Below are 18,870 nucleotides of genomic sequence, written 5' to 3' on the forward strand. Positions count from 1 at the left end.
AAAACTTGGATGAATCTTCTGAGGGGCTTAAAACACCATGTATATCTGGATTCCAAAGCAGCCATATGGGCTGTGACTCATTCCTTCAGATGCTGTTCATAAAAATCAATTATATGGTCACTTTGGCTACCAGGAGGGATCTTTTCCCTTGCCTGCTTGTTTCCTAATACTGTCTTTTATGACTCTTAGAAAATCATAAAATGCTTGCAAATTAGATAATACTTCTGGCAAGAAATATCTTCCATGGAGACAGGTCTGTGGCAGTTTAGTTAAAAGCAGGCTGGAATCCTAGGACACACTGAAATTTTTAGCATTGATGTGCTAAAAACACCTGGCAGAAGAAAGGGGGGAAGTGCAAAGCATCTGGAAAAAGCAGGGAGGCTGTGGAGGGAGGGAAGGAGGGAAGGAGGCAGCTGATGGTGGCTGGAGCACAGTGGCTCTCTCAACCCTCTCATTCCTTGCCCAGCTCATGGAGCCTGATGTTTTCACACCTGATGGCTACAATTGAGAGCTCAAATGATTGGGTGATTGCCCACAAGCTCCTGCTGTCTGTGCATGGCTTGAACACCAGGTGATGGGAAGAGTTGGGGGGTTTGGCTCCCTGTGTGAAGATGTAGGTGGCTGTGGCAGAAGCAGCTCTGTTGGCTTCTGTTTTAAAGTGTTAGAGCAATTAAGGGATGCTGAGAATATGGTTTGTGATGTGCAACTGAGGTGCACAAATTCTTGATTAAAATGGTGTGCTGATTTTCATCGTCACCTGATACTGCACTGTGGTCGCCCCCAGGGGGTTTTATGCTACTCCTTCTCTGGGCTAAACCATTTGAGAGACTAGTAGTGTCTTCTTCCCACCTATAAACTATGCAGATTTTTTTCTGTCTCCTCAGTGAGTAGATTCTGCTTTTGTGCCACAGCATCCCAGGCAGCAGGAGCAGTGTTTGCCTGCTGAGAGGGGCAGGGTGGGACAGCACCTCTGAACCTCCAGCTCAGGATGGTTTTTGGTGATGCCCTCAGGATTGTCACTCTGGGCTATAAGTATTAATGAAAGACATTAATTTAAAAGGAGAAAAATCTCAAACGTATGCTTGCCAGAGAGCATTGCAGCTACTTTAGATAATGCACTTTGTCTTCTGAATAAAGAAAGATTAATATCTCAGATTATCTCATGCTCACTGAGTGTTTGCTCTGAATAAAATACAACTTAGCAACTGGCTGCTTGTGCCTGTGTATGTCAATCTGACAGATCCACCAACCTTTCCTGGAAGCCTTTTGATGTCCTGTGGCTGGTTGATTAGGAGTCCCTCAGGAGATCCAGGGCTGCTCTTCAGATAAATCTCTCCTCATGCCCTGCCCTCATATTTCCACTGCCTGCCCCATGTGTGGGACATCCACTGACAGAAACACACTCCAGAGCAAGCCTTACCCTAACATAAACACATTGCTGCATTTCCTAATTTTATTTTTCTGGAGCAGCACATATAAATTGTTGTTTGCCCTTGGCTCGGCTCTTTGAAATATTGCTCTGCCACTCACCCGATCTTATCTTGCACAAATATTTACACACATTTGTGCTTTGTAAGGCATGATTTAAACGGCCTTTGCTGGACAATTGAGGTGGTGCCTCTGTGATCCAACCCTTTGGGTTGTGAGGGAGCCAGCCCAGGACATCTGTGCCAAGGAGGATTCCTGCTGATTCAGCCAGAAGGCTGCCATTCAAAGTTCCCATTCCCATCAAAGTTTTGCCACCTCTATGAGTAGCTGGATCTGCTGCCTACTCAACGAGCACAGAGTTGTTCTTACAAGGACTTGTAGTGAGTGGATAAGGGGGAATGGCTTCAAATTATATAGGATATTAGGAAGAAATTGTTCCCTGTGAGGGTGGGAATGCCCTGGCCCACGTTGCCCAGAGAAGCTGTGGCCGCACCATCCCTGCAAGTGTCCAAGGCAGGTTGGGCAGGGCTTGGAGCAACCTGGGATGGTGGAAATTGTCCCTGCCCATGGGAGAGGGTGGAACAGGATGATCCTTAAGGTCCCTTCCAACCCAAACCATTCTGTGATTCTTTGATTCTGTTTTTACAGCATCCCTCCTGACAAATATTAGGGGAAAGTGTTTCAAGCCTTCCCCTGAGGATGCTTTACTCCAACGGAAGCTGAGCGTTTTGGGCAGGGGTTGCTGGGTGGGGCTGCACTCTCCAGGGAGCCAGACTGAACATTTGTGACGGCTCCTCTGGCCTCAAAACGCACGAATTTGTGCATTTCCGTGCTAAATGGATTTTTCTGTGCGTAAATCACCAGGCACTATTTACAGTGAGTCATCTGAAGGGAAGGATGCATCACTGCTGTGAGTTTGCTGGTGGCTCAGAGCTCACACTTGGTCAGAAATGATGGGGAGGTTTTGGGTTGGGATTTCTCCTGTTTAACCCTTTCTAAGATGTCCCAGTGTCAGCCCTGCTGCTGCAGTGGTCATCATTATCTGGCCTGAGCCACGATTCAGCTTCTGCTTCTTCTTTTAAATACCAAAACATAGGCAGAGATAGGTGGAAACAGTGTGAAGAAACTGGATCCAAATGATGGTAAAAACAGCTCAAAGTCAACCCAGTGATGGGTGATTCTGTATTTACAGAAGCCAGCAAGGTTCACCAGAGCCCATTAAGGTTTCTGAGCCAGGTCAATGCCTTGTCAGGACAGCTGCATGGTGAACTGTGCACCTAATGCACTTTTAATGAAAATGTTATCCTCTGGATCAAGGCCAAGTATGGCTAGAGCAGCAGTGAAGACCCTCCTTTCCCTAGAAATCATGGGAAAAGATATTACAGCTATTTCATAAGCTTGTATGTTTTAAAAGTCTAAGAAACCCAGCCCACATCAACAGCAGAGAGAGCAGGCTTCCACACGGACACGTCATTTAATCACAATTTAATAAGGCTCCTGTATCAGACTTTCGTAATGAAACTTTTGGGCAGATCCAAACAAAGGGGTCACTGTGGGAGAGAAGAATGCAGCCTTTGATTCAGGGTTTCTTTTTAGGGTTCACGATGGTTCGTTTTCAGTGAGCTGCTGGCGAAGTGAAATGCTTTCCGCATGCCAACTGTTACCTCATAAATGGACCTTGTGAAAAGTAATTTGTGATCACAAGATGATTATCAGCCTCCTCAGCCCAGCTCCTGTGAGAAGGGCGAGTTCTTCTTCCCTTGAAGAAGCCCTTGGGTGTTCAGTCCTTTCCCAACTGCTCCAGAGAGGTGTTTAGGGCCTGGATGACAAAAGGGTGTTATTCTAATAATACAGCAAAGCTGCTGGGAGCAAAAAAGCTGGACTTGTACAAATGTGCTCAGCATGGTGGGCTTGGGAGGACATGAAGGCAGTGATGGATCAGGCAGAGGTGAGCTGCCTGCACTGAGGAACAAAATCTGCTGTGCCAAAGGATAATCTCCATTCCCCTCCAGGATCCATGTTCTGGGGGCTTGTTGTGTGAGCTGGTAACTCACTGCGAGGTGAAGAGGGCCATGAATGATCTGGAAAAGGTCAGTGAAGGTGGCATGAGGAGGAGAAAGGTGTCTTTACTGTCACTCTGAGACTCTTGGTGTTGCTATTCCCCTTGCTTACTAGCCTTGTGATTATAGCATGGTCTCCCTTGATCTGCAGAGCTGGGGTGGGGCCCAGGACCCACAAAGGAGGGACATCCACCACCCACTACTGCTCTGATGGACAACATCATCTGAAAATGCATCTTCCATCCCTAGAGGAAATAAAGCACAACCTCTGAGCATTTTCAAGGCATAAATTTAGTTTGTTCATGCAGCCCTTGGACAGCTTTGACCCAAAAGGTCAAGCTGGAAAATACAGACTGGTTTTGGTTTTTTTAATCTACAACTGGTTGACTATTTCCAGAGTCTTTTAGTTCCAGTCTTTCTGATTTCTTGAAAAGGTCATGCTTGCCTGTTTTGGGTTGTCATTAACTTGTTTTTAACCAGCCCTTGAGGTATGGTATGTACTGAAAACTGATGATGAAGTGGTGGAGTCTCCAGCATTTTGTCATGGATGGTTATCCTTGTTTTTCCATTAGCAGGATTCTCCTGGTGTGCCATGTGTGGCAGCATGTTGCTCCCAATGATTCCTGCAGCCCATTCCTGGGGCTGCTCAGCTTTAATTTCATCCCTCATTTGTTTTCTTCTTATAAATGTTGCACAGGCATTGGGCTGGGCAGTTGTGTTTTGCTATTGGAAAAAAGAACTAAACTCTCCAGTGATTCTCACTGCAAGGAAGGATTTACTGGAGGAAAAAATAATTTAGAGTTGTTTTTTTCTTGTGAAGCTCTTTGAGGCTGAGCTTCACATCACTGTCTTCCCTGGTGTGGTGCTGGGAGGCACAAAATTGTCAGAATGGATGTGAGCTGAGCAAGGCTCATCCAGTGTGTGCTCCTGTTTACCTGGAGCTCCCTGTCCAGCTTGGTTGGGCTGTGTTTCTGACAGTTTCTGTGTTTCTGACAGTTTCTGAGTTTCTGGGTGAGCGTGCTGAAAAATGCCACGTGTTGTCTTGCTTTTCCTTGCCATGAGGGACATGGTGGCTCTGGTTAGGATGGAGTCAGTTCCTTTGCTTGGAAGAGCCACAGATGGATGAAGGTGAGGACTTCTCTTTAACACATCACATTTGAAGCTCAGGAAGCCTCCAGCAGTGTACACATAAATTCCATGATGGGACAATGGGCAGGCAGCTGTCCTGACTCCTAAATGTCTCCATAACTGTTATCTCTTTAATATTAAACGAGGACAACTTAGATTTTCTTTATCTTGCTCTAGTGCTGCAGAAATGTTAGAATTACAGAACCAGCAACTTTGCTATTCCTTTTTTTGTTCACCAATCTGTTTTTTTAGTGGTGCCAGGTGAATTAAGATCCTGTCTGAAGAGAGCACCTTCCTTTCTCTTTAAGAAAAAAAGCAATAGGATGAAGCACAAAAATTCATGACAGTTACTTATGAATACCAGGGTGCAAAAATACACCTTCCTGAGGGGAGAGACAGTGGGGCACAGGTGAGGGGACAGGGATTTTGTGCCTGTCTGCTGCTGGTTAAATGCAGGATGTGGTATCCTCCTCATCACTCGCTCATCTTTCATAGCCATCCTTTCTAGCAAAGCTTTGCCTGTTATCTTTGGCTGCTCTGAGGTAGGGTATTATATCCCTGGCTGCATCTGATACTAACAAAATGTGGCTGAAACAAAATATAAAGTTCTCAAAGCAAGCCTTGCTTTCATATTTTTACATCAGAAGCAGGGCATTTGTCCATCGGTGGCTCCGATACCATTGTGGGGAGCAAAGACAGCCCCTTTGCAGGCTCTCCATAAATAAGCCTTGCTGCTCCTCAACCTAGTTTTCCTGGCAAAATCTTTTGCTTTCTCATGTGTCAGAAGACCTTCCCAAAGCTGCTGCTGAAGCGCCAAATGCCTCTGTAAAGAGTTTTGCAGAAGCTGAGGTTACACAGTCTCTCCTTAAATCAGAGCTGAACACTTTGGAGTGTGTCTGTCTTCCACGTGATGCTGTTTCCAAAATTCAGGCCCTTTCTGCGTGCTGCAGGTCCTCCTGCTGGGCCACCAGAGCACCCAAATGCTGAGTCACATCCTAGCCCTTGATGTCCCACCACAGCCCTGGTGTTGGGCTGACTCCCAGCACGATGAGCACGGCTCTGCCAGCCCCAGTCTGTGCCCATCTGACCAAAAATGGGGCCTGGGAGTTCACGAGTGAGGGGGCTGAGAGGCACAAGAAATGGGAGGAGACACAGCCAGGACAGCTGATCCCAGCTGAACAAAACGATATGATGTCAGGAAAGTTTCTTCACCAAGCAGGTTGCTGTCCAGGGCAACAGTGGGGTCCCCATCCCTGGAGGGATTTAGAAGAAATGTAGATGTGGCACCTGGGGACATGTTTGGTGCTGGGTTAATGGTTGGACTCAGTAGACTTTTCCAGACTAAGTGATTCTATGATTCTCTGCTTCCTGCAGTGGAGGATGTGTCCTTTCTCTTTTTTGCTCACTCACGTCTCCACAAAGCCTTGTACATAGTTGTAGTTCTGGGGAGCTCCTGTGTTCCTGAGTGCCAAAATAAAAATCTGAAAAAGGGCAATGATATGACAGGGCATGGGTGCTGTCCACCAGTGGCTAAAGCTCTCCAGAGGAGGAGGAAGCAGCATGAAGGTTGCACCTTACCTGGCTGGCAGCAGTGTCTCCCAAAGGAGTGCATCCCTGTATCCATCAGTGCTGGCTCTCCAGGAAACTCCTCTGCTGGGAAACCTGGTGTGGGCAACACAAACATCCCTTGCCCCCAGCTGGCCATGGCTTGAGCTCTGGGAATTCCCAGCAGAGGGGATCCAAGGGCAGTGCATGTGGCAGGGAGGGAATGCTCCTTTTGGAGACCACGGTGGCTGCCACCTCCTCACAGGGACAGTCCCATTCCTCAGTCCCCCACTAATGTGGGGCTGGAAGGACCCTCACAGCACCCAGAACCACATCAGCTCCCTCTGAGTGTGATGCCCTTCCTAACCTAGATTTTGAAGTCCTTCCACCTCTGTTGCTACCTCTTGCGAAGCAGCTGCTGGGTAACCCTGGTGTGGAGTGACCTGCACTCACCACTTAGCAGGGAAGGAATAAAAATGCCTCCAGCATTCCAGCACTTGGCACAGGAAAGGTGGTTTTCCATCTATTGCGAGCATATCAAGGATAGAGGAAGCACAGAAGCAGCTCTGGAGGAGCCAGGCAGAAGGGCTGGAAGCGTAGGAAGCGTTGGCCAAATAAAAGTGGAGGATGTTTAGGGTGTGAAATCGGGAAGTGTCTTCAGGAAGCTGGTAGGAAAATTCAGCTGAGATAGGAGAGGGGAAAACAAGAATGCTGAGAGGGGGAGGAGGGGCACTCTGCCTTGTTTAGCTGTGTTTATAGAAAATTGGACCATCCCCAATTCTTGTTCAGTCCTGAGCTGCCCAGATTTCCCTGCCAGCCCCATCCCTGCGATTCCCAGTCAGGAAGTGGTGCTGGTGTGTGTGCAGGGTTATTTTGGGGCTGGAGGCTATTTCAAGAAGCATCAGCAAGGCCAAGCTCATCAGTGCTGTCACACATGGACTTTGAGGGGGTGAACTTGGCTCATCAAGAAAAAAAAAAAAGACCAAACTTGGCAAATCAAAATTAACATGTTTGGGCTGTCTAAAAGCAAAGAACAGTGGAAGGAAATGGGCTTTTTTTTCCTTTTTTTTCTATTTTTTCTTTTTCCACAACTGCCACTGAAGGTCTCAATGAGTTGCACGAGGCACCTCTGTTTTATACAACTTAAATGAAAGGTCTCTTTTCCTCTTCTTTCAACAGGGAATAAAATGAGCTTGTAAGACCTCCCAGCATGGTAACAGGTATGATTTAATCCTGAAGAAAGAGCACTGGACAACACTCTCAGGCATAGGGTAGGATTCCATGATCCTTAGGGGTCCCTTCCAAGTCAGGATGCTCTGTGATTCACTGATTCACTGGCTTCCTCTCTTGCACAGAAGTGTTGGCACTAAAAATTCTCATTTTTATGTCTCTAAGTCACCTCCAAGTTCTGGTGTGGTACAGATTAGTGAAAATGATCTTGTTAAACAACAACAAATTCTTGGGATATGATCCCAAGGCAGGGCTTTAAACCTACAAATGATGAAATACATGGGAGAAATTAAAGGTAATATTCTTTATAGTCCTTCATGTCCAATACATCCAATCCATCATTAATTGTGCACGCTGTGGTCACTCCAAAATTCACTGCTGCAGGAAATCATCCAAGCCAAATGTCCTGGCTGCTATAACTTTATTTTTTGAGGAATGTTTTAATTTCACACTCATCAGTGGCCTGTCTAGGTTAACCAGGCAGCACAAGAAGTGTCTTTATTCACCTTTCAAGACATCACATGGTTCATGGGGAGGAATTATTTCTCATTTGTGAGCAATAATGACAGAAGGTGGCCATTGCTGGAGGGGGAGGAATCACTTTCTTCTTCATTACACTTCACTCACACTTGGGGCAAGAGGCTTCACAGGAGAGATGTGAGATCTGGCTGTAAGCAAAGCTGATATTATTATATATTTGATTTAAATTTTAATCAAATGGAATTGTTTTTCAAACGCAGATAACACAGCAATGGCTCCAAAAATAAAACACGGACAAGCAATCTATCAGGCATGTCTGTCAGCAAAACAGACTCCATCTCATAAAACTGCCAAAACAACCCTTTTCTTCAAACAATAAAAACTGGGAGGAATGGAAAACCTCAACTTTAAAAAGATTTGTATGTTAAAAAAAAAAAAATTAAAATCTCCCTAGCTCTCAATCGGTGTGATTTGGAAAAGGTTAATGTAAAAATGAAAGCCATTCAATAAATCTTTTAGTGGAGATCAAAAGCAATGAGTGCAGGAAACCAGAAAATTGATGATACGACATTTTCCGACACTCCATAACATTCATATTATTCAGGGAGCTGCCAACCACAATTGTTCGAATGCTCTTTTAACTGATGTTGTTACTTGAACTCATAAGCCAGCCACTGGTCTCCCCAAGGAAAACCATATGGGAAGACAGTAGCTCAATTAAAAGTAATGTGGTGTGTGGCTCTTAATCCTAGCTTGAGCCCTTGTGCCAGCAAGCTCTTAAGTGTGTGCTTAAATTTAAGCCTGTGCTGAATTTTTGTCTGTTTTATGAGCGTTTCTTGAGCGAAATCCCCAAAATAATATTTTGCAGAGGGTCTGCTGTGCACACGGCCTGTGCTCAGAGGTGGCACCTACGTTCTCCTGGGCGCACTGGGCTCTGCCAGGATTTCGGGACGGTTTCTGCCGTGGGTGAACACGGATTTGTGATTGCAAAGCCTGGTTTGAATCCTGTCTCCCTCTAGTGTTGCGAAAACACTTGGAAAAGGACTCAAAGGGGGTGCTGGTGATTCAATGCCCAAGGTGCTCTCCTGGCTGAGGGAGCAGCAAACTGAGGCCTGCAAGATCTGTGGATGGCCTGAGGGGAGGGCTTGGAGCAGCTCTGGATGGGGAGTGCTCGCTCCCATCCCACTCACCCTGTGAGCAGAGCTGCTGCTGGTGGTTTGGCTGATAGACCAGGCCCATTTTGGCTGGGCTCTGCTGGATCTCCTGCTCTGCTGCAGGCATGGCTGCTCCGTTGCGTGCCGGCGTCTGTGCTGGCTGTGAGTCTGGCATCCTCCTGCCTGTCCTGGAAATTAGTGACATCTGAAGGGAGGGAATGATGAAAACAAGATATGGGAAGCTCATTTGGATGTGGGGGGAAAAATATGGGTGTTTGGGGCTCCCCGTGGGTCGCACAGGTTGGGTTGTGCCCCTCTCATTGCATGCTAGGCGGTGTCCACAGGGCCCAAGAGCTGCTCCACAGGGACGTGGTGGCATGGCATGGTTCTCCCCTGGTCAGGCTGCCATGGCTGGTCCCAGCAGATGGGAACAGCATGTGGAAGGGAGCTGAAAATGTGCTTGTTTTCCTTTGCCTCCCCTTTGATGGGGGCAGTGCTGCCTGCACCTTGGCTGTGTGCTCACAATGGACAATGTCCCATGGAAGATGTGCCAGCTTCACTTCTTTTCCCATGGTATTTTACCACTCATTAATCCTTTTGATTTTTAGCCTCTTTGAAGCCCAGGGTTTGGATGTCTTTCAGCTCCCACTGAAGTGGGACATGAAAACACTTCAACCAGTGCAAAAGTTTAAACCCTTATTCATCCACCCTGGAAAGGCTTCGGCTTGATACGCTGACAATAACTGACTTTATTATGTTTATCTTTTGGCAGTATCTCCTTCTGCAATTGATAGTGCCTGGGGTTTTCCCTGTGCCAGGTTGAATTTCCAGCCCCAGTGAATGAACCAGGCTGCCAGGCTGAGCCATGTGCAGGGCAGGCCGTGATTTCCGTGGTAAATACAAAGAAGAGTAAAATAAACATGTAGCCCAACAGCACACGCAGACACACACATATGATAAAAAGTCTGGTCTTTCACCTAATTTAGACCAGAAAATTGGCATCTGATTTTATTGTTCAGGCAGACTCCAAGAACACAAACATATTTTTTCCTTCAAAACAAGAACTGCCAAAATATAAAGAATGATATCTGCTGGTTTGGGCTAATTTGGATTAACTGTTTCCTGACTGCTTTTTGTGGAACAAGTGGTATTTTATAACAGCAGCACTTCCAAGTCTGGTTCAGGGAAATGGCTGTACCCAGCCACCAGACTCATGCCGGACGAACTTTCTGACCTGTGTCTTTGAAAAGGGAAGAAAAGGGAATAGTCTCTCTTCCCAAAATCTCAGCCCCAGGATGCTGCCAGCCCAGCTCCTGCTGCAGCATAGAGAGGTGAATTTAGAACAGCCAAGCCAGACAGGAAAGCATGACACGGAAAATGCTGAGCTTTCCGCAGTTTGGTTCCATTTTAATTAGCATTTTCTGTACACTTTTGATTTCCGATTTTCCTGCCCAGCTGTTGAGACTATTCATATTTCTGGAAATGTTTCCAAAAGGCAGGGAGAAAAAAAGCACAATCCTATGGCCAACCTGAGTGCTTAATTGAAATAGCTGGAATTAGAATAACATTGCAATTAGAGTTGTGTCTATTGGCCTTCCGGGGTTTAGGATCTGTGCTTTCAAGCCTTTTGCTGTAAACACGGGTCTGGAAATTTATCTTGGTTTCAAAATAGCCAAATGTTGCAAAACCCACCAGAAGGAGTGAGAGAGCTGGGAACACTGGCCCTGCAGGAGGATAGGGCAGAACCCACCCATTGCCTATGGCTCTGTTTGGGATGTTGAAATAGATGCAGGGGGGAAAAATAAAATCCCACTTTCTGTAAGGGCTGATTTGAAGAATCCCACTGAAAAAGCAGTGTGGAAAGCGTGGCATGCTCTACACAGAAAACATGCAGCGTATTTTTAGCCCCATTTCCTGGCACCTTGTGCATTAACTGCTTCCATAGCTGGAGCATGGGACTGGGATGGTCTGAGCCTCTGGAATTCTGGTGCTGGTGGTGAGATGGGGTGGCTGCTGCAGCTGCAGAGCAGAGGGGGAGTTTTGCTGCAGCTCCCAGGGGATCTCTGGAGGCAGGGATGCCTGAGTGCTGCGGTGTGCCACTCACCCAGATGTTGGTGCTGTGCTGGGAGCAGAGCACACCTGCACACCAGCTGTTCCTGGGAGCAGGGACATGGGCAGCACGCAAGGCTGTCCCCAGGGATGCCATGTGGGGCCACCAGCTCCAGCAGCCTTCTGGGGACATCAGCTGTCCTATCTCCAGGGACAGGGTGGAAAGGTGCTTTGTGCTCAGGGGGTATTATTTTCTGTATGAATTATTAAACTCCTTGCAAGATGTCCCTGAGATGCTCCCCATATATGCCCAAGATGTGAGCTGGGCCCTGAGAAAACAGAATCCCAAAGATCTGAGCTGACCCCCAAGAAAACAACTGAGACAGATGCCATCAGAAGTGGGGATGTGCTGGCTTTCCTTGCTCTCAATAAAATTTTCAGTAATGCCACACAGGGATGATCCTCTGGCTCCTTCCCTCTGTCCCTGGCTGACCTGGCATGCCAAGGGCCTCAGAACATCATTTCCTTGTAAACTGGTCATGTTTTATTTATTCAATATTGTGCCAAGCTGTGTAAAGATGTGAGAGGAGATGAAAAGCCCTGGGGGAGAAAGAACTTTCTAGGAATGACATCTCCTTGGATGACCTTTAGGAATACATTGGAGCATATACATGAGCAGAGGGGACAAGGATAAGGGAAATCTGTTTGCCCATGGATGCTTTCCTGAGCTGTGGGCATTTAAACTTCCCAGCAGAGCTCACTTTGGTGGATACAACTGGGAGATCTCCCAATGCCTGACAGTCTGGTTTTGCTGCTGGGTCATTGAGAAAACCACTAAACCAGCTGAGGGAACGTTGATTTTGAGTTCACAGGATCACAGAATATTCTGATTTGGAAGGGGCTCACAAGAATCATTGAGTAAGTGGCCCAAACAGGGATCAAACCCACACCCTTGGAGTTATTAGCACCATCAGCACCATGCTCTAACCAACTGAGCTCATCTCGCTGGTTTGTTTGTTTAGTGTTGGATTCTGATGTGAAAATCTGGGGTAAATTAAGAAAAAACAAAGGAAAGATCTTTCTTGGGAGGAAAGAAAATCAGCCTCAGGAACCTACACTGTATTTCATAACTCTGAGGAGAGGAAGAAGAGAGTACATGGACAACCCTCCCCACCACCTGCATGAGAATAATTCTGGATCTAGAAAATAAGTGATCCCACCAAAAGACCCTTAGCAAGCTAACAGGAACTCCCAGACCATGAAAAAAAGTGATGGATTTCCCCTCCTCTTTGCTGCTTTTGCCTCCCAGAATGTGTCACTGGATTCACCTTCGTTGATGTGATTTTCCCCTCCAAAGGAACGCGGAGAGAAGCCCAGACCCCAGCATCCTCACACCTGGCTCTGATTCCCGCTTGGAGCCCTAGAATTGATGATGTGCCAAGTGACAAGGATCTGACTTCAATTTGGGTGTCAAATGGGGAGAGGTGGCTCATGAAAGATGGGTCTGGGGCAGGGCTCAGCTCTCAGCTGGCAGCAGCCAGGAGGAGGAGGAGGAGGATGAGGAAGCACAGACATGGACAGAGGTGCTGGACTGCAGGTGATGCTCAGGCTGAAGGGATGGAGGCAGGTTCCTGACAGCTGGGGAGGCCTCGTGGCATGGCTGCAAGGCTTTTGTGGCCGTAGTATCTTATCTTTGAAGAGAAATATAAAGATTTTGGTATCTTGCATCGATCCTGGGAGCTGTGCACGTGCTTCAGGAACAGCAGCTTTCTGTCTCATTTCTACCCCTGCTTCTGATTTACTCTGTCACCTCAGGCAAATCATTTAACCCTGGCTTCAACCTATTTTACAGGGATGTTGCAAGGCTTAATTAGGGCTTGTAAAAGATCTTGAGTTCCTGAGAGGTGCCTGCTGGATTAGGGTGATTAATCACATGTTGATGGGAGAGATATTGGGGGGGGGGGGGTAAATCTGAGCAGTTAACAATAGGGCAGATGATATTTTTCCCTGGGGGAATAAGACAAGGGGGTTGTGAAAGCATGTACACATCAGGTTTATTAATTCTGGATATCGAGCTGTTGAAACTGTAGGGAGGCTCTGTGGTCAAAACCACAGAAATCTGACTGTATGGTTGAGATAAAGACACTCTGCATTTCCACAAAAATCAATCAGAGGCACATAAATTAGGGTGTTTTCCCCCCAGACTTCAAAGCCACAAAGGAGAACAATTTGCAAAGCTTCAAGTTTTGGAAATAAATGTTTGGCACTTGCTCTGAACACCACTGGAAAACACACTGAAATCACCTTGTTAGTATTCATTGCTCTGGAGCAAAAGGGGAGATTATTCAGAGGAGGAGGAGGAGGGGAAGAAAAACCCCCCACATTTTGCCGGACTTTATGCAGTTTTTCACATGACTGCCCAATTGCCTTCCCATATAGGAGAGGAGGGGGGCAAATGCCAGGCTTTGTACCGTGATTTTCAGGATGACCCAGTTCTCCTTCTCTGCGGAAGAAACAGAGAGAGAGAGAGAGAGAGAGAGAGAACAGTCGCCTGCTGAACTCTGATTTCGGTTCATTTTTTCGGCCCAGTTCTTTTCTGCTGCAGCTTCATCTCCTTCAATAGGCTGCTCCCTAATTTGCACCAGCGCGATGAAAAGGAGCCGGGCCTTGGGAAGCAGAGCAGGCAAAGGCTGAGCAGCCTTTGATGGGCTTTAGAATCCTGATGGTGACAAAGGGAGGGACCCGGCGCTGGGCTGGGTGTGCGGGGATTTGCCTCTGAATAGCGAGCAGGGCTCTCCAGGGCCGCGGTGACTGCGAGGAATGCAGCGAGCCCTGGCTCCGACAAGCCAGGGTGATTTCATCCTCTTTTCAGAGACACGGCATAAATCAATATTGTTTTGTAGATCGCTTGGCTCGCCACACTTTCTTTTTCCCGGGGGAACATCCAGTGTCCGTGCGCTCTGGGGAGGATGCTGCAGGGGAGAGGGGGTGCCCGTGCCCTTTCCATGTGCAGCTCAGTGAAAACTGGATTTTTATTCTTGCAGGGACCAAACAGAGCCAGCCAAAACCAGAGATTATCATCACTAAGGAATCCTGCCTGGGGAGCTCCCACCAACCAAGAGAGCAGTTAGTTTGGGATATTTTAAAGCGTTTTTTTTTTCTTTTTTATGGCAAGGCAGTTTTAGTTGAGCTAAATGAAGCTTATTGCAGTGGGGAATTCAGCGTGCACATGCTTAACAATCTTTAAAGATTGGATATTTAACTCCAGCAAATAATCAAGTCCCAGGAACAATTTAGATGAGTAATATATTAAAAACAGGCTTACACAGATCCAAGAAAAACGTTGGAGGATCCATAGGGGTCATTGTTATGCACCGCAGGCTTAAATATATTGACTTTTACAACTGCAAATGGATGGTTGCAGAGTGGTTTCCACCGAAGAGCAGTTTCAGTTGTGATAACTCATACAAAGTGAAATTCAGTCTTGTGCTCGGAGCCGGCATGAGGTCTAGGAACCGAGAGAACTTAATCTTTATCTCTCTCCAAACATTACATCTCTTTAATCCTTGAGGCATGCCATTCCTGGGAGGATCCTGCATAAAGGATGCAAGAGAGCAGGGCAGGAATCAGACTTGTTATTTATGGAAAAAATCTGAAATTAGAGAAAACACGTTCTGAAATTACAGGAAAGAAAACATTTTTCCAGAGGGGAAGAAAATCTCAAACCCAAAAATAAACGGATTTTTTATTCACCAATAAAAGTGTTTTTTCCTTCTCTAAGATTACATCATTGTATTGCAAATGAATGAGAAGGATGAAATGTGCCAGCCAGTGTTATGTCTATCCTTCCGCTGCAGGAAAATCAGAATGCATTTTGTGAAGGGGGCTTCTTTTTGATATAAGTTTTGTGAAACTTGTAGATTTTTCTAGAATATTATTCTATTTGGGGGGAAAACCACCAAAACAGCAAAATAACAACCAAACAACTTTATTTTGGAAAATGTGCCAACCACTCTGCTAAAGCCAAAACATCTATGGAAGTCGGAGTTTTAAAAGTGCATAGATAAGAAATATTTAATGGATATCCATTCATATTTAATGGATATTTAATTTATTGTGAGCTGTTCTTCTGGACTGCTAGAAAAGATAGAACAGTGAAATCAGCTGTCATGGGCAATGCTTTGGGATCACTGAGGTTTTCCTGGCTGGGATTGCTGCCTGAACCAAGACACACTTTACATGCAGCATGTGCACAAAACTATCCCATCCACAGAGAAGCGTTGGTTTGCACTTGTCAGAGTTACACAAAGCTACTGAGGTGACTTGAATCAATTTTTAATCAAATTTATCCTCTCATGCCAGAAAAAACTGAAAAAAACTGGTTGATGAAACTGGGTTTCCATTGGCACCAAGACCTTAACACTCAGCAAATAAACCAGCGTGGGAGCTGTAATCAGCCTGGGAGGGGGCACAGCCAGATCCCCCAGGAGTGCTGAATAGCTGCATTTCTGTAATGCTTCCTCCTATGGCGTGGTGTGACAGCAGATATTTCCTCCCTGAAGATGGATTTGTCACCAGCAGAACCAGGAGAGGTGGCAGTGGCAGAAGCAGGGCTTGTAATCACTGTCAGCAGCAAGGTATTTTTCAGGGACCCAGGCATCTGAAGGGAAATATTTTGTTTTCCTCCAAAAAGGCTCATTTCTGGTCCATTGGAGGAGCTATGCCATTTGCTAATTAGGGAATTGGGAGCTGGGGGTCCATGGGTTGTAATCCTTGGCTGAGTGAAGCAGTGTGTTCATTACAGCTGTCACTCATCTCCCTCCTCTCTCATTTTCCTGATCTGTAAATTGAGGTTAATACCCTCTGTACACCGAGGGTGCAAGGAGGATTAATCAGAGGGCATCCAGAGCACTGCAGCCTTTTCCTTGGATGGTGGCTGGAGCTCCTGGAGAAACTTAAATGTTTCACTGGGAAATTTTGTTTTCCATTGAGAGCTTGAATAGAGGCACTTCAGTTCTGAATTACTGAGATGTTACTGTTTTCACCTCAAAATTACTAAAATATGAAGCAATTGTTTCTGGCACAAGGGGGATGGGAGGAAAAACTGACCTTGGAAAAGTATTTAATAGGTTTACCTGTGAAGGGGAACAGGGGGATTTTTCTGTTGAAAAAAAGTCCCAACTCAAACACCCTGAATACTTGGCAGCTGCATAATCATGACTTTAATAGAGCCCTCGGTTTTCCTGTTACAATAAATGAGGTCTGCTCTGAGTTAGAAACAAAGCAAAGGGGAAGCAGACAAACCAAAACCCCAGCCCTCATGGCAGTCCAGGGAAATGGGGTCACAATTGGGCACATCTCAAAACCTGTCCAGGAACTGTGTGTTCTCCAGCCGCCTGCATTTACCCTCCAGCCTCTTGTTGGGCCACATTAGCAAACAAAACAAACTGGGCTGACACTTTGTGCTGTTCTGAAAGCACCACTCCCAATGGCTTTTCCAGTTCCAGGGATGGAGCAGGCAGCTTAACTACTTATTTACTCGAGCCTGCTCACCCAGAAAGGACCCAACCTGATGGATGGCCCCTGACCTCCCTGCTCTGCATGGCCACCAGCCAGACTGCCACTTGGGTGTCTCCAGCAAGCCTCCCATCTGGCAAGAGTCCAGCCTGTTTTTGCTGCCTACCAGGGTAAGAAATACTACACTTCCCCAAATGGGTGACCCTGAAGTCACGCATGGGTTAAAGACAAGCATAAGTTATCTGGACTTACAGCCATGAAACCATTCTCTGGGAGGAAAGGGTAAATAAACAAATCATTTATTAGCAAGTAAAATTGTTTTTTCTTTGAAATGCAAAAATGTGCTCTCTGGTGAGTTATGTTTTTAGCTTCACCCTTCGATCTCACCAGGCGTGTCAGGAGCAAAGCTGCTTTCAAGTCACCCATCCAGCTGGTCCTCTGCAGGGTGGTGTAGGGGTGGTTAATCACTCAGGGCAGCACTGGATTAGGGGGAATTCAGTCACTGGGGACAGCAGGATGTGACTGAGGATATGGGGCAGCATGAAGACACTCCGATGTCCTTGGTGCTCTGGTGCAGGGAGGATGATCTCAGGTACCAACAAGGAGAGTGGAGAGGGTGTTCACACCTAACGAGGGAGCAAGGGAACAGCTTTGTGGACATGAGAGGTGTCTGGAGGACCTCCTGGCTTTTCCTGTGGTGCAGATGGTGTGGGGCAGGCTCTGGAGAGGGGAAAGTGTCAGAGTTGTGGTGGGATGCCCCTCCTGCACAGGCCCCACATTAGGGGGATGTCTCCCAACACTCAGCCTCATTCAGTTGTTTCTATTGGTGCTGTTTCATCTTCCCCACTTGGGAGAAGGGAGAAGGGCAATAGTCCGGCCTGCAGAACCCCTGGCTGGGTGGCCAGCACATGTCCTCCTCCAGGAAGGAGATGGATCTCCCAGGGTCACCTCCCCTCACAGAGGACAGTCAGCATGTTCATTATTCCATCCACTCTCAGGAGGCTCCTGTGTCACATCTCTGCTCTGGGCCACAGGGACACAGTGAACTCACATCCAGCAGGCCTTGGATTCACTCTGAAGGTCTTGGATTCACTCTGGAGGTCTTAGATTCACACTGGAGGCCTTGGATTCACTCCGGGGGCATTGGATTCACTCTGGAAGTGTTGGATTCACTCTGGAGGACTCAGATTCACTCTAGAGGTCTTGGATTCACTCTGGAAATCTTGGATTCACTATGAAGGTCTTGGATTCACTCTGGAGGTCTTGGATTCACTGTGGAGGCCTTGAATTTACTCTGGAGGCCTTGGAGTCACTCTGAGGTCTCACATTCGCTCTGGAAGTTGTGGATTCACTCTGAAAGTCTTGGATTCACTGTGGAGGCCTTGGATTCACTCGGGAGGTCTTGGATCCACTCTGGAGGACTTGGATTCCCTTGGGAAGTTTCAGATTCACTCTGACGGTCTCTTCTCATGGCTGGCTGACACGGCTGATCCCTGGGCTGGGGGAGTTCACATGGGAAGGAGGTGCCTTTGCACCTCTGCCTCTCAGTGCTGCCGATTAGGAGGTGCCATGTGGGAAATTGGGCTGAATTCCTGCAGTTTCTGCCCTGCCCTGGCTGCCAGCAATGCTGGTGAGGGGGTGACCCCCCTATGGGGCTGTGGTGATGAGTCAGGGAGGAAAAGCAGAGATTTTGTGTGCTGAGGAGGAAAATTAAGTGGGGAGATGAAAGTAAGAAGGAAAGCCAGGGGAGAAATGATTACTGGGTCACGTCAGCTTAGCAGATGAGAGCTCCTAATTCCTTCAGCAGGGTGCAGGCCAGGGACAAACCTCCCACTTTCCTCACCTTCAGAAATGGCTGTCAACGTCATAAAGCATCTTAGAAATGCCAATTCAGCACGGGATCAAACTGCTGCTGCTGAGGACACTCAAATTTGTGATTTGGCAAATCACAATTCACTCATAGCACCACGAACAGGTCATTTGTGCTGGAAGTAAATATTTTTTCACATTGGTGTAAATAAGTTAGAGTTGCTACCACAAAAATGTTATTTTTCTCTCGTTTCTGGTGCACCAGCCAAATGAACCCATGGACATACAAGCTCAGCACAAACCCTTCCTCCTCTTGGTTGGAAGAATTAAGATATTCATCAAGCACTTGGGTTTTGGAATAAACTTTCATGTAAAAGACACGAATCCAAAGCAACAGATAATGTACATCCCTTGCCATGGCTCTGGAGCTCCAAAGAAGCTCTTTGCTAGTCAGATGTGATTTACAGAAC

The sequence above is a fragment of the Melospiza georgiana genome, chromosome 9 (genome assembly GCF_028018845.1).
Source record: "Melospiza georgiana isolate bMelGeo1 chromosome 9, bMelGeo1.pri, whole genome shotgun sequence".
Classification (NCBI taxonomy): Eukaryota; Metazoa; Chordata; class Aves; order Passeriformes; family Passerellidae; genus Melospiza; species Melospiza georgiana.